General features: G+C 43.5%; 1 protein-coding gene across 6 annotated transcripts in view; it reads right to left on the bottom strand.

Annotated features, from left to right (window-relative positions):
- strbp (spermatid perinuclear RNA binding protein) overlaps window positions 1–13,969 on the bottom strand; it is a 128,992-nt gene extending 115,023 nt beyond the window's left edge. For 4 of the 6 annotated variants that reach the window (XM_071349899.1, XM_071349902.1, XM_071349904.1 and 1 more), the window contains exon 1: window positions 12,661–12,843. The gene's annotated coding sequence lies outside the window, so the exon portion shown is untranslated. Of the gene's footprint in view, window positions 1–1,748; window positions 1,774–12,660; window positions 12,844–13,718 lie in introns of those variants that run through there. The other 2 variants (XM_071349900.1, XM_071349901.1) reach the window with 2 other exon arrangements.
- Between the last annotated feature and the right edge of the window lie 702 nt (window positions 13,970–14,671).

Genomic DNA, 14,671 nt, shown 5'->3' with positions numbered 1-14,671 from the left:
GACTGTCCTAGACCTACATTGTGACTGTAATGGTCACTTTGTTAAACAAATACCATCTTTAGAAAAACGAATGCATTTCCGCGTATCCCATCTCTTTTCCCGAGAACCAACTTTTATGAATTCATTGACCATCTGGATTAACCTGCTCAGGTCAGGTTGAGTTCTTATGTTAGTCTTAAATAGGCAGCAGGGCTCAGGGGGTCAGAAATAGCAGGAGCTGACTGCAGCATAACCTGACCATGTGGCCATAGAGAAACTCAACCCAGAGAGAGAGAGAGAGAGACAGAGAGAGAGAGACAGAGACAGAGAGAGACAGAGAGAGAGAGAGAGAGAGAGAGAGAGACACAGAGAGAGACACAGAGAGAGACACAGAGAGAGAGAGAGAGAGAGAGAGAGAGAGAGAGAGAGAGAGAGAGAGAGAGAGAGAGAGAGACGGAGGTAGAGGTAGAGAGAGAGACGGAGAGAGAGAGAGAGAGAGCTAGAGGAAGAGAGAGGGAGAGAGAGAGAGAGCGAGAGAGAGAGAGGAAGAGAGAGAGAGGGTGAGGAAGAGAGGGAGCGTTCTCCTCTGGTTGGTTTAACCTACTGCTGTTCCAAGACAACAACAACAGGTGACTCCAGGTTTTTCTGGAAAGAGATTAACAGAGACTAGCACTAAACAAGGTGAGGATTATGTCATTTAGCCCATAGGAATATCCCAAGTGGCGCAGCAGACTAGAGAACTGCAGTGCTAGAGGCATCACTACAGGCCCTGGTTCGATCCTGGACTGTATCACAACCGGCCGTGATCTGGAGTCCCATAGGGGCGGCACACGGCCCACGCTGAAATGGAGATTACAGAACAACAACACTGCCGTAACCAGGCAGCGCTATTCATGGAACCAGCCTGGTGAAGACCTAAGGGCCAAAACGTTGTCAATTAAGCACTAGAGCATAGATTTGTTTTTGCAGCCTGTCCCCCCACCTGGAACGGAGGGTAGATCCTGTTCTTGTTCTGAAATCACCCTACATTGGGTTAAAATGCAAGACTGAGTTTTCATTAAGGACAAGTTCTATTTTAGATACTCGAGTCCATAATACTTAGGATAAACAATAAATATGAGGAACTGGGGACATGTAAATGTTGCAGGTCCTATTGGAAACAGCTGGAGTTGAGTACAAGTGGGAGAGAAAATATCAAATGTTTAGAGAAAGACAAGACAGTGGATTAGTGTTGCACGGTATACTGAAACGTCGGTACTTTTTAGATGAATTATTTTTATTTAACGAGGCAAGTCAATTAAGAATAAATTCTTAATTACAATCACGGCCTACTTTACAACAACAACAAAAACGGTTCGGTACTAGAATTTTTGTTACGTTCAGGTACTTCCGTCAAATGTGTCTCACGTGATGGAGATGATCAAGTCGGTATCAGCGCTGCCCCTTCATAGCGTGAAGAGCAAAGTGCCTACTCCACTTAGTTATTTATTACTAGAGCTGCATTAGCTCTCCAGTCCCCACTCGCGCTGCAAAGAAGTTAACCAACTTGAATAATGCGTCACGGAATGTAGAAATGTTGAAACTGTTCGTTACTTTTTTCAAAAACAATGTCCATACAGGTTAGAACACTGAATTCAACGCGATACCGATAGCTTTCCGCTTTAATTGTGGCATAACTTTACTTGCTAGTTTAAAGCTCAATTCACTACCCTAGTACGCAAAATGTGCTGATTGTCACCAAAAAAACTTTCATAATTCACATCGTCTACCTCGCCACCAAAAACTCATTCGCTTCTTCGTCTTCCTTTACCTCCCGTCAGGTTTCCACTAGATTCCATAGCCACAAAGTCAGATTCCACAGCCACGTTCAACTCATGAATGACATCATTCATTTCTTAAAGAGACAGCGCACACTTTTAGAAAAGCAGAGATTGCTTCTTCTTCTGACAAACACTGCAGTGGAGTGAAATTGTCTCCTACGCCATAACGTCCCTATTTTCGAGTAGTCTAGAAAAATATGACAACGATACCCTGGAGACTGAGCGTTATGATATGACGCCGGTGCGACGGGAGACAGAGAAACAAGCGTTGCCAAGTCAACTCTGAGTGACTGTAATAGGACAGGTGAAGCCAGAGCCAAGGAAACAGACGCAGATATAACGAAACATGAATGCATTAGACACACGCTGGTGGTACAACAGCTCCCTGTGTGTGTGTGTGTGTGTGTGTGTGTGTGTGTGTGTGTGTGGTAAAACATATAATGTGTGTGCATCTGAAACAACACACACACACGCACACGCACACACACACACACACACACACCTTGACAAAACACACAAGCACACACGCCTTGAAAAAGCACACAGACACCTGGCTGCATATTCTCCTCTGTCCTCTGGCATCTTAGCTCACCTTGGCCCAGAAACATCACTAGAGCCAGGACTCACCGTATGCACCTCCCCAGACCCCCTGTCATGACTAAAGCCTAATGTACACCCTACACAATACCCAACGCAAGACCTACAATTAGCTACGAGAAAAATGGCGATTCTGCGTTGCGTACGTAAGTTAGGCCTATAAATGAGTACTGTACTCGCTCCAGGGGAAAAGAAGGAGAAACCGAGGAGGGAGGGCGCAGATTCTGTTAGTTGGTTGGCTAAAATCCTGAGGATTTGAGGGAAGTGAGAAATGAGGGATGGATACGCAGCTGGAAATTTCACAGAGCCTGGGATATTTTCCAATTACACACCAGCCTTAAGGGCTTATAGGGCTGGCTGCTGTGCTGTGAGGAATGACCTTCCTGGAAATAGTGTGTGTGTGTGTGTGTGTGTGTGTGTGTGTGTGTGTGTGTGTGTGTGTGTGTGTGTGTGTGTGTGTGTGTGTGTGTGTGTGTGTGTGTGTGCGCCAGGAAGTATTACTTTTTTCATCATCAGAATCAATAACAAAACATGTAGTATAGTGACACCGGGCCAAATAGCCAAATACATGAGGTAACACAAGTCATTAATCAGATCAAAACGCTCCGACACACGTGACCACGTTTACCCTGTTTACCCGATTGGCAGGATTCTGCGGAGGAAAGAACATAATACTAATGTATACAGTACCAGTCAAAAGTTTGGACACACCTACTCATCCAAGGGTTTTTCTTTATTTTGACTATTTTCTACATTGTAGAATAATAGTGAAGACATCAAAACTATGAAATAACACATATGGAATCATGTAGTAACCAAAAAAGTGTTAAACAAATCAAAATATATTTTATATTTGAGATTCTTCAAAGTAGCCACCCCTTGCCTTGATTACAGCTTTGCCCACTTTCGAACAGTCTTGAAGGGGTTCCCACATATGCTGAGCACTTGTTGGCTGCTGTTCCTTCACTCTGCGGTCCAACTCATCCCAAACGATCTCAATTGGGTTGAGGTCGGGTGATTGCGGAGGCCAGGTCATCTGATGCAGCACTCCATCACTCTCCTTCTTCGTCAAATAGCCCTTACACAGCCTGGAGGTGTGTTTTGGGTCATTGTCCTGTTGAAAAACAAATGACAGCCCCACTAAGCGCAAACCACGTGGGATTGCGTATCGCTGAAGAATGCTGTGGTAGCCATGCTGGTTAAGTGTGCCTTGAATTCTAAATAAATCACTGACAGTGTCACCAGCAAAGCACCATCACACCTCCTCCTCCATGCTTCACGGTGGTAACCACAGATGCGGAGATCATCCATTCACCTACTCCGCGTCTCACAAAGTCACAGCGGATGGAACCCAAAATCTCACATTTGGACTCATCAGACCAAAGGACAGGTTTCCACCGGTCTAATGTCCATTGCTCGTGTTTCTTGGCCTAAGCAAGTCTCTTCTTATTATTGGTGTCCTTTAGTAGTGGTTTCTTTGCAGAAATTCGACCATGAAGGCTTGATTCACGCAGTCTCTCTGGACAGTTGATGTTGAGATATGTCTGTTACTTGAACTTTTTGAAGCATTTATTTGGACTGCAATCTGAGGTGCAGTTAACGCTAATTAACTTATCCTCTGCAGCAGAGGTAACTCTGGGTCTTCCTCTCCTGTGGCGGTCCTCATGAGAGCCAGTTTCATCATAGCGCTTGATGGTTTTTGCGACTGCACTTGAAGAAACGTTCAAAGTTCTTGAAAGTTTCCGGATTGACTGACCTTCATGTCTTAAAGTAATGATGGACTGTCATTTCTCTTTGCTTATTTGAGCTGTTCTTGACATAATATGGACTTGGTATTTTACCAAATAGGGCTATCTTCTGTATACCACCCCGACCTTGTCACAACACAACTGATTGGCTTAAACACATTAAAAAGGAAAGAAATTCAACAAATTAACTTTTAACAAGGCACACCTGTTAATTGAAATGCATTCCAGGTGACTACTTCATGAAGCTGGTTGAGAGAATGCCAAGAGTGTGCAAAGCTGTAATCAAGGCAAAGGGTGGCTACTTTGAAGAATCTCAAATATAAAATATATTTTGATTTGTTTAACACTTTTTTGGTTACTACATGATTCCACATGTGCTATTTCATAGTGCTGATGTCTTCACTATTATTCCACAATGTAGAAAACAGTAATAAATAAAGAAAAAAATGAGTAGGTGTGTCCAAACCTTTGACTGGTACTGTATATTACATTGCAACATAATGCAAGGAAGCATCCACCTCACATGTCAAACGATCCAGTTCCTCTGACAAGCCAAGGGCAGCAAATTCAAAGATTGTCTGTTTATAAAGTAGACACAGAAAAATAAGATATATTCTTTCACGCGGAGACAAAGAGAAATAATGAAATAACGCCTCGACAAGACAAAATGTTAAGTAGGCAGAGAGCAGAGCAGCGGTCGCTTGGTGCTCGTCTTCTCGGGTTGACAGTGAGGGATGCTGCCTGTCAGTCACGTGTGTACTGGAGTGAAACTGACAGATCGGCTATGTGGCTCTGTCTGGGATCTCTGGAGAAATATGGCCGATCGGCCAGCTGCCGTTGAGCCCAGAGTTGTCACTGCAGCTTTCGGCGAAATGGCCGTAATAGGGGGTGGGGATGGCAGAATGAAAAAGCGCGGCAAGTACACATGTGTTCATACCTTACTCGCTGGGATGAGAATATCCCCGTGGGGACCGAGTGAGGATGACTGCCTCACTACTCTAGACTTCGCCCACTGTTTTCTCCAGTGCTGTGATTCACTGGGTTCCCAGGTGCTGGTGATTTCCCCCTGACCCAGCTCACAGCTCCATCTGTTACTCTTGAATCAATTTGAAACAAAATCTGAAACACAGCTCAGTACGGAGGGTGAACCTGGAAATATAGAAATTACAACCATCACATCCATTTTCCTCACACCTTTCATTCCTCTTCAACCCATCTTACAGTATGAGCGCTAGGTGCTGTCCGAGACTTTACACCTCCCAGTTTCTCCTTTCTCCCTGTGTCCTTCCGCTATCTACACAGTGCGTGTGTGTCCTTTAGTCTAGGGCAGAAATGGGGCCACGGTCACCCCTCACCTCTCGCCACAGAGAAGAACATGGCTCAACGCAGCCGGTCTTTATCAATATTCACAGCGCTATCTTACCTAACCTGCAGAGTACAGGCCGACACAAACTCGCACACACTCCTAGTCCTGACTCTCCTTTCATTCAGCTCTATTAATTCAACCACCGAGCGAGCTGCAATCAGAGAATCATGCTCTAATTGGTTAATTCTCTCAGGGGGGGGCAACTGAGGTTTAGGCTAATATCCAGTAAAACAGTGTGTGTGTGTGTGTGTGTGTGTGTGTGTGTGTGTGTGTGTGTGTGTGTGTGTGTGTCTCAAGCTTACCGTATGCTTACCAGTTGAAACAGTTCGCGCATATATTAGGACAAAAAAAAATAACTTGAGAAATACTGCACCAAACATCCTAGTTAGATATAAAATTGTGCGACTAAGACCTCCTGGCAAAAACATAAAAGTGAATTACAGATTTCCTGATTTATATTAGATTAATTCTGACTATTTTGAGGAAATGTTATTGCTATGTTGTTGCTATGGTGGCTCAACAGGGACAAACAACAGTCATATTGCAGTTTTTTTCTCGTTTTTCAAGCGAAGGTCTTCGGGGCGTATGTGAGCACAGACGTTCCCCTTCGCCTCGCCGAGTTCTGCTAGGAGAAAACCAAACGAATGTATGCGGACGCCTTTAGGGGGTCCACTTGAGGTGCAGAGCTAGAACGTAGAGAGTGGAAGAGCGAGGGAAAGAGAGAGACAGAGAGAGAGAGAGAGAGAGAGAGAGATAGAGATGGGGAGAGAAAGAAAGCAAGATAGAGAGGCAGAGAGAGAGAGAGAGAAAGAGCGACCGACCGAGAACAAGACAGGGCGATAGAGAGGAGAGGAATGGCCAGTATGAGCTGACAGTGAGTGCAGTACCACGCCATCAATAGTAAAAGGAGGAAATGGTGCTGAGAGATGACACCAGCCAGTGATCCATGGAGGACCAGATGGGTTTCTCATGTCGTTGTCACACTATTTCAATGATGGAAGCCGAGGCCCAGGCTCAGCCTGCGTCCCAAATTGCACCCAATTACCTATATAGTGCACTAACGTATGACTAAGGCCCGCAGTGCTCTGTAGTGCACTGTAAGGAAAAGGGGGCCATTTAAAGGGGGCCATTTACGACACAGCCCCAGGCTCCACAGTTTTAAAATGCACCCACTGACAGCTGCAACGAGACGCAAGTAGGCCTGATGCTTGAAAATTCATTATCACATGCAACTTAATATGCAGACCCACTTAAAAAGCAACTACTTAGGCTACCTCCCAGATTGGACTTCTGTACCAGAGGATTAGATTGTTTTTTTAGATAGGCACAGGCCTGCTAACATTGCCACTCAGTGACTTTGCTCAAACACGCCATTCTTTCACTCAAGGATGAAGGATTTTAATTGCTCATGTTAAGCAAAGGCATATAGGAAATTGTTTGCTTTTTTTCCTCACCTCCTGTGTGTGTATGTGTGTGTGTGTGTGTGTGTGTGTGTGTGTGTGTGTGTGTGTGTGTGTGTGTGTGTGTGTGTGTGTGTGTGTGTGTGTGTGTGCGTGCGTGCGTGCGTGCGGTGACCTTCCATGGTCCTTCTCCCCTCTCCCTGGTGCAGGATGCCTTAAATGGCCATTCCTATCCATGCCTGACTCTGCCTGGTTAAGATCTGATTTCTGATTGCTGAAGCACATCTCTGCACCCGTGTCCCAAATGGCACCCTATCCCCTATTAAGTGCACTACTTTTGACCAGGGCCTATCTGTTTCCGCTGCCTGCTTGCGTCACTCCCCCTGCTCAGCGCTCCGCTAGCTGCTCACACTCTTGCTTATACGGCGGCACAGAACAGAAGCCTTGTTTCCACTGGCCTCACACAAACACGCACACACAGGCACACACACACACACACACAAACGCACTCTGTATGCAAACGTGTGTTAGTGCTGCCGTGACAGGCGAAGGCTATCCAGCTGTTGTCTGCTACCAAGTCCCTACCGACTGCTCAATGTAAAGTGTGACTTAAAAATCTTTCATCTATTTACGCAAGCTTTAACACTGAACAGCACATTTGAATCTTGCTCTAAATCCAGTTGGCTGGACCACGGGAGGTTTAGTAAAATACCCTGTAATTGGCCCGGACTTTACAACCGTCAACCATCCAATAAAAAAAATACATATGAAATGTGCAGGAAGCCGAATTCCCTCCGGCGCTGTGAGGGAGATTTTTCAGTGGCCAGCAGGGAGGATATATACACACACACACACACACACACACACACTGCCTCAGGGAGGATACTGGCCCTGACCCTCGGCTCTAAAAAGAGCTCTTCAGAATATTCCTCCTCTTAGCAATAAAAAGGGCCAGCCTGCTGAGTCTGACTCAGTGATGCTAGCTCTCTTAACCTCACACACATCTAATTACACACCTTTCGCTCTTCTTTCATTGCGACTGCATGCATCCGCAACAGAAGGGGGGGGGAAATTGTCGCGCAAAAAATAAACACAGCGAGACAATGTCTGATCTTCCTGACTGGCCAGAGAACAAAAGCGGCGATAGTTTTCAGTTTCAGTCCGTTTCTGCTGCCCCTCAGGGGGGAAAGAGGAAACCCAAGCTGCCCTGACAGAGAAAAATCTAATTCACTCCCGGCGTTCGCATTTCCTATCACCTCTGCATGGAATCCAGGAATAGCTCCGATATGCAGGAAGGAGCAGAAGAAAGGGAGAGGGAGAGAAAGAGAAAAGAGAGACAGAGAGAAAGAGAGATGGATTGAGAGAGGCCCACATACGCCTGAGTCACATTGGGAGGAAGTGTATAATTTTTCAGCTCATTCATCCATGAGGCTAAACCTCTTCACACACACCCACCAACATACAGAAAACATACGTAGCCTACTCGTAGGCTATACAAAAACAAGTCTCATTTCCAAACTCGAAAAACTGCTTTTAAAATATGAAATAAATTGTAAAATACAAGACATTAACAGGGTTACATTTTTTGAATGTTGTTTTGACTGTATGTGCTTGTGTGCGTGTGTGTGTACCGTGTGTGTGTACCGTGTATACATGTGCGCGTATGTGTGTGTGTACGTGTGTGCATGTATATGTATGTGTATATACGGTACCAGTCAAAAGTTTGGACACACCGACTCATTCATGGGTTTTTCTTTATTTTTACTATTTTCTACATTATAGAATAATAGTGAAGATATCAAAATTATGAAATAACGCAAATGGAATCATGTAGACTAAAAAAGTTTTTATCAAATCAAAATATATTTGAGATTCTTCAAAGTAGCCACCCTTTGCCTTGATGACAGCCTTGCATTCTCTCAACCAGCATCATGAGGTAGTCACCTTGAATGCTTTTCAAATAGTCGTGATTGAGTTCCTACATACGGTGCCTTCGGAAAGTATTCAGACCCCTTGACTTTTTACACGTTTTGTTACGTTACAGCCCTATTCTAAAATGTATTAAATATAATTTTTCTCTCAGCAATCTATGCACAATACCCCATAACGACAAAGTGAAAACTGTTTTTTTCCCCCCTGCAAATTAATAAAAAACTAAAACAGAAATACCTTATTTATATAAGTATTTAGACTGTTTGCTATGAGACTCAAAATTTAGCTCTGGTGCATCCTGTTTCCATTGATCATCCTTGAGATGTTCCTACAACTTGATTGGAGTCCACCTGTTGTAAATTAAATTGATTGGACATGATTTGAAAAGGCACACACCTGTCTATACACGGTCCCACAGTCGACAGTGCACGAGGTTGAAGGAATTGTCCGTAGAGCTCCGAGACAGGATTGTGTCGAGGCACAGATCTGGGGAAGGGTACTAAAAAATGTCTGCAGCATTGAAGTCCCCAAGAGCACAGCGTCCTCCATCATTCTTAAATGGAAGAAGTTTGGTACCACCAAGACTCTTCCTAGAGCTGTGGGCCCGGCCAAACTGAGCAATCAGGGGAGAAGGGGCTTGGTCGGGGAGGTGAACAAGAACCCGATGGTCACTTTGACAGAGATCTAGAGATCCTCTGTGGAGATGGAGGAAACTTCCGGAAGGACAACCATCTCTGCAGCCTCGAAGGCCAGCATCACAGAGTTGCCTCTTCACTATTTAACGAAGCTGCCAGTTGAGAACGTGTGAGACGTCTGTTTCTCAAACTACACACTCTAATGTACTTGTCCTCTTGCTCAGTTGTGCACCAGGGCCTCCCACTCCTCTTTCTATTCTGGTTAGAGACAATTTGCGCTATTCTGTGAACGGAGTAGTACACAGCGTTGTATGAGATCTTCAGTTTCTTGGCAATTTCTCGCATGGAATAGCCTTCATTTCTCAGAACAAGAATAGTCTGACGAGTTTCAGAAGAAAGTGCTTTATTTCTAGCCATATTGAGCCTGTAATTGAACCCACAAATGGTGATGTTCCAGATACTCAACTAGTCTAAAGAAGGCCAGTATTATTGCTTCTTTAATCAGAAAAACAGTTTTCTTCTGTGCTAACATAATTGCAAAAGGGTTTTCTAATGATCCATTAGCCTTTTAAAATAATAAACTTGGATTAGCTAACATAACGTGCCGTTGGAACACAGGAGTGATGGTTGCTGATAATGGGCGTCTGTACGCCTATCTAGATATACCATTAAAAATCAGCCGTTTCCAGCTACAATAGTCATTTACAACATCAACAAAGTCTACACTGTATTTCTGATCAATTTGATGTTATTTTAATGGGCAATTTTTTTTGCTTTTCTTTCAAAAACAAGGACATTTCTAAGTGACCTCAAACGTTTGAACGGTAGTGTATGTGGGTGTGTATGTCTGCGTGGGTCAGTGAGCTAGAGCGTGTGTCTGTGCCCAACAAATCACCTTAATCCCAACATCTATTTCAGGGTCAAGGTCAACTCCATTATGGCAATACCAAGAGTCATCCAATCATTCCACAGCAATGGAAACCAAAACAATAAGCACACGGCGCTGTATAGGACATACGTCCTTTGGGCCTTTATGAATTAAGGCCGTTTATCGAGGACCACGGTAACAGTACGTGGTGAACAGTAAACAGTTACACACAGGACATTCTAAACTCTAACTGTTCAGTGAAAGCACACACGTCTCTCACTGCAGCTTCCTCTTCTTTACAAACAGAAAGAACACACAAACGTGATTGCATTCAAGTTTACGTGTCATTTATTTGTGTTATTTAGTTATAGTGTTGTTCACTCCCTAAACATAACATTCACCAAATGACAACCACCAGACTAGACCAGACCACCTTTGGTCAATATAAACTCAACAGTACAAAGCAAAAGACCACATTTAGTGGACGTAAAGGTAACAGAGGGTCCTTCTAAAGCGACAAAGCTCTACACTCTCACCCTTGACCCTCTCTCCCTGTATTCAAACAGATACAATGGACTCCAGCACCAAACTTGCTCATTTGTAAGAAAAGAAGGTAGGTTGGGGGGAAAATATAGGCCTACGTAAACATATTTCCCACAATTGACATTTCTCATACCTTTACAGAATCAAATTAATCTGACTAAATAAACAAATAAACTTTTGGAACCACACGATTATGCCCACAAGCTGCTTGCTATTTCTGCCAATGTGCAGAGATCAATTTCCAAGCCAGATGCTGAGCATTATGCTAAGCACACAAAACAGAAACACACACAGATATGAGGAAGAGACAAGAGGACCAAAAAAAAACAGGAAATAAATCCGCATGTTTTCGTGCTTTGTTCCCAGACACTCATGTTGGAGAGTTTCACGAGAAAATGCAATGGAACTGTAAAACCATTCAAATAAAGCGACATAGTATTTTGGTTTGTTTACTTTACACCTCGATTTTTTTTTACTTCACTTGGGTATTGTTTCCAGACACTTTAGACAAGGCGCAGAGGATTGTCTACAACCCCAAAACGTACATTTAGAAAAAAAATCCAAAGCCATTTTCGAATAGTACGACACAATCAGACGCACACAATGCCTCAGTATTTCTATGCATTACTACTTTTGATAAACATTCATTTACAACTCCTAGTGCGACGCAAAATGCTGAATTGTTGAAACGGTTCAGTAAACACGCCTCGCAATATTCACTGCGGATGTAGCCAGCGACACCTGCTCCAGTAAGCGACGAACAACACATACGACGTTATGACACTGTCTATTGCTGTAACAATTACACACACATATATAGCCTAGGAATAGTCAATAGTTACAAAAAGTGACAAATCGATTAGTCAGTCCTATGGAAATCCCCATAACAGCAAAGAAACACTTGTATGTTGAAAATGCCAAACCACATGTATAATCTATTTGCATACACATCACAGACATAACCTTACCATACACGCCACTATAGGTTTCTTCACTGTACCCAAACCAAGAGACTAAATGCGTCGCTCATTTATGTACAGAGCCATGTCATCATGGTATACTCTGCCACCAGAGGTTACTCAGGCAAAAAGCAAGTTTGGCTTTAAAAAACTGATTTAAAAAAAAGCATATTGTATCACAGCGCCTCTTTCTAAAGAACGATTTTAACTGTAGGCTACTGTATATAAGAATGTGGAAATGTATATATAAATAATGTGTAAATAGTATTTTTGTTGTCTCTTGTCTTTTCAATATATAACTTTTATAATATTTTTTAGTTATGTAATATCTTATGTTGTTCTTGTCTATAACTGTTCCGTACGTTGTCATGTAATTGTACGTTTTATGTCGACCCCCAGGAAGAGTAGTTGCTACATGTGCAGTAGCTAATGGGGATCCTAATAAACTAGAGAGCAAAGGCGGTGAAAACATTTGGCTAGCTTCCCTCGTTAGCCATAAAGTTCGTTGTTATTTACTCGTACTATTAGAGTCAATCAAATTGGCAAATATGTACCGATCTATAAAAACAGTATAATCTCTTTAGCTCAACGGTACAATTAGTGACACCGTTGTTACAATGTTAGCTACAACAGATACACCGGCACTGGTCCCTGGCCATGCGTGCCACTACCGCGGACAGTCCCAGCTCGCTGCTTGCCGCCAGCGATTTCTTTCTTGTCCGCGAACTATGTGTGTAGTCCGTGGCAGCGCGCCACAACACACACACACAAAAAAAAGCGTTCGATATAAAAAAATATATGCGGATTACTTACGGTTGAAGTGTTACTGTAGTGGGGAAAGATATCCAAACATACGTTGATACCAGGCACAGTTTTACAGTTCTGACTCTCGTTGACAGGACCAAATCCAAGTACGGACGTTCAGTCAAAGCGCTCTCCAGCTAGACACCAGCGACAGCCGCCTGCTTGCGCTCTCCTTCGCAGGAGATTCAAAGATGAATGGTGACTGCGCAGGCGTGGACAGGATAAATTCATTATGAGCGCTGAACAAGCGCCAGCATTGGGTTTTACCGTCAGGAGGATGGCTAGACAACCGCATGCACGGAGATCAAAACATCAACATGAAATATATAACAGCCATATAAACCACTACAATTAGCATCTAGCTATGTAGCCTTTGCATGTACTTGTTTACTTTGTGGTAAGAGCTGCACTATTCGCATTAGCCTATAGGCTATTGATTAAAACACCAACTTATTACGGGGACTTCATATACTGCCCTGTGGCATTTTTAGGGAAATGTATTTTCTGTAAGAAATGTATCTTCTCCTTACTGCCCTGTGGCATTTTTAGGGAAATGTATTTTCTGTAAGAAATGTATCTTCTCCTTTCTCCAGGCCGTTTGTGTCTTTCTCTCCATCCAAATGGAGCATTCCTTTCTTTTAGCCTACAGTCTAATAAATAATTCAAGTATAGCAGCCTGCCTAGCTGCACCAATAAATAGGCTAGTCTCACAATAGCAGGAGGAGTCAAATGATAGGATAGTAAATAACAGCAAAGTTCAATCAGCATACTTTAATTCAAATGGCTCGGGGAGGGCTCAGAGATGGGATTATGAGGATGTGTAAACTATCAATAGCTTCTGATGCTTGACTGAGGATCACAGCAAGTCCCACTGTACGGTTACCTAACCTAATAGCCTATGCTGCCTGCGCTACTAGCGATGTCCTGTCTTTGGATGAGAATTCACTATGCCCGCTAGTAGCCTAACAAAAATCACAGCGACAGCAACAAACTGACAAATGATAGCACCATTTCGACAGCGTGATCCACACAAAGGCAACATAAAAGTGTTATTATAAATAAATTACCGTAATTGCCCGCTTAATTGTCCCCGATACTGTTACTTCCAGTCAAATGTGCGTTTCCCTGGTTCTCGAGCGTCCTGTTCACTTATTATAATTTAGAAAACGGCTTTGTTGACGTGGTAATGTGCGCTTTTCTTAATTGGAGGACTGGTGAAACTGCATTGCCCCCATCGATTACCAGCTCAGTCTATACTGTAGAGGCGAACTGCTATACAGTGCAAATCACGAGAAGACAACCTGACTAGTATATCACTGCTACGCTATGACGGAGAAGCCTGCAATGAGGCCAGGACAAAAGGGATGCTGTAGTAGGCTAAGCTTGAATATATAAATAAGGAGACCTACTATGCTCCCGCAGCAGCACTACATTTTGAGAGGTTGTTATTACACGTTATTAATCAGTGGAATGTTATATTGAATCTGTTAGCCTGTGCCATGAAATAAACAACCAAACATTTCTCACCCACACTTAAATAGACACAAATAAACACATGCATGCACACACAAACACAAGAACACACACACCCACCCACACACACACTCACACTCTCACAAGCACACACCAACCAAAGTTAGCCTATGCCCCGCTCTGAGAGTTGAACTGAATAGAGAGGACAAAAACAGAAAGGCTCTATGAATGCGTGTCTGATGCGAGATCTTGGAGTGTAAATAAAAGCTGTTCTAGGAACCATTTCACAGCTGGGTGTGACTTCAGGCCCACATCAGTCATGCAGCACAGCACAGTGCTCTGGTCTGGTCTGGTCTGGTCCCTTCGGTGGAACAGCATACCTAAGATATGCACGCAGTAGGCTACACACAAACACACACGTGCACCGGCACCAGCACACACTGTATCCTTTCTCTTTGACAAAAACATACTTCACATGGACCTACAGTAAATAGCCTACAACAGGTCACCTGTGGTTCTATAACCAACAGTAACCCCCCTCACCTCT

The sequence above is a fragment of the Salvelinus alpinus genome, chromosome 18 (assembly GCF_045679555.1).
Source record: "Salvelinus alpinus chromosome 18, SLU_Salpinus.1, whole genome shotgun sequence".
NCBI lineage: Eukaryota > Metazoa > Chordata > Actinopteri > Salmoniformes > Salmonidae > Salvelinus > Salvelinus alpinus.
This window is presented reverse-complemented; position numbering and strand designations above follow the sequence as displayed.